Raw genomic sequence first — 1,826 nt, 5'->3', positions numbered from 1 at the left:
CCCCTCTGATCGAACCAGGAACTAAAAAATTCAATCGATCATGATGCATGAGAAAGCCCGTCGTTTTTTCTCTCTCATCTCTTTCATCCAATATTTAATCTTTTCACCCCTCATGACACCCCTATTTTATTCACCACCCCTCTCATCCGTTCATGCTGTCCCCTGTTACGTCATATCTCCTCCCCTCTTTCGTAATCCTCTTTGTAGACTTACTTACACCCTGCTTTTGTTGCTTTTTCGCCTCCATTTTCCTCTACCCTCTTTTTGTAATTCTTTCTTCTGTCACCCCCCTCTTCTCCCTTTTAAAATCCCGACTGTCCTATTTACATTATCCTCTTATATACAGTTTTTCATCGTCGTCCATTAAACAATACTTAAGATTTTTCCCAGCGTTGGTTTAATACTTTTCTCATTTCTGTATTTAACTAAAGTGTTGGTTATTCATTAAACTTGTATTTCTTCAGTACATACATATTCTCCAAATGAGGAGCGCTTCTCGATCTCAACTTGTTCACCAAGTATCTGCCAGGCGAATGCATAATACATTTGACAGAACATGTCGAAGGAAGGAAAACAAGAGAAAATGATATCCACTGTACTATTTTCTGGCACAAGGTTTATTCATACTCTTTGGTTCTGACCGGCTTTTGATGGATAACCGTTAAGAATTCATGTAAATCCCTCTTTAGTGGATCATTGGCGGGCCCCCTTCCGACCTGGCGTGTGCGGGCGTTCTACCCTTTTGGTGATCCTCTCCATGGGTGTCTGGTGCGACAGACTCCTTTTGGCGCCTTTTTCCCGTTACTTCTTACTTCAGTCCTGCATTACCCCGTGGCGCGGCGTCCCCATCTATCTTCATTACTTATGGAAGGATCGTTTACTTGGTTTAATATGACCTTACTTTCATAAGTGACAATATTATCGGTACCAACCAACATGGCAAACTGAAATTCCAGAGCACTACTGTTTTTTATTTTGAATTTGAAAGCCTCCCATGTGCTCAATGTTCACCCTTTAACTTCCCTCCCCCTTTTCCTCAGTTGATAAATACCCCCAACGGTAACATCATGTATCTCCCTTCCTCCCCTCTTATGCCGTTCGATCCCTCGAAGGTCCTAATAAAGTTTACAAATAAACACTCTGTGATGTAAACGCTAAAGTAAAAACATGGATAAACGTTTAAACGGTTCCTTTAACGCGTGTTATTTGTGCACGTTTAAAATACTTTGATCTTGAGTAGTAAGGACTTTGAATATTTTGATTATGGGAAGAAGAATCGATGCTTCCGACACAATTCTCCATGCGAGACCACACCACCATATGTGAGACGCTGTGTCACCGGCCTAGTAAACTGGCGGCGTAAAACCCCGCGACAATAAAGAATTCCCTCGTAAACAATATCAGAAATCAGAAAACCTAGAACAAAAATAATTTTCTTCGAGTTGGAAGAGTAACTCCGTAGAATAAAGTCCAAATGGAAGGATTAAAAAGACTTGTCGATGGATTAGCCACCATCTGACGCGCGCCAGGATGGTTGTTCTGACCGACCGGCCACAAGATAATCCCCTATCGCTCCGTACTACCATTTATTGATTTCTTAATCCTCCTCATCGAGCCGAGGTTTTGCCAGGGAGACCGGTAAACACGCTCACTGGGGGACTGAGGAACTAGTATTACTTGAGCCAGGGAAAGGAACTGAGAGAAAAATAGCAAATGTTGAATCAGTAGCTGCCTCCGCCCCCGCTCAATGTAATCTACTGTAGGTTCTCACGCGTATTGTGAGTTTCCGCTGTTGGGGATCGCAACGGTCTTCCTCCGCCCCCCCC

Source organism: Penaeus monodon, chromosome 27 (assembly GCF_015228065.2).
Source record: "Penaeus monodon isolate SGIC_2016 chromosome 27, NSTDA_Pmon_1, whole genome shotgun sequence".
Taxonomy (NCBI): Eukaryota; Metazoa; Arthropoda; class Malacostraca; order Decapoda; family Penaeidae; genus Penaeus; species Penaeus monodon.
This window is presented reverse-complemented; position numbering follows the sequence as displayed.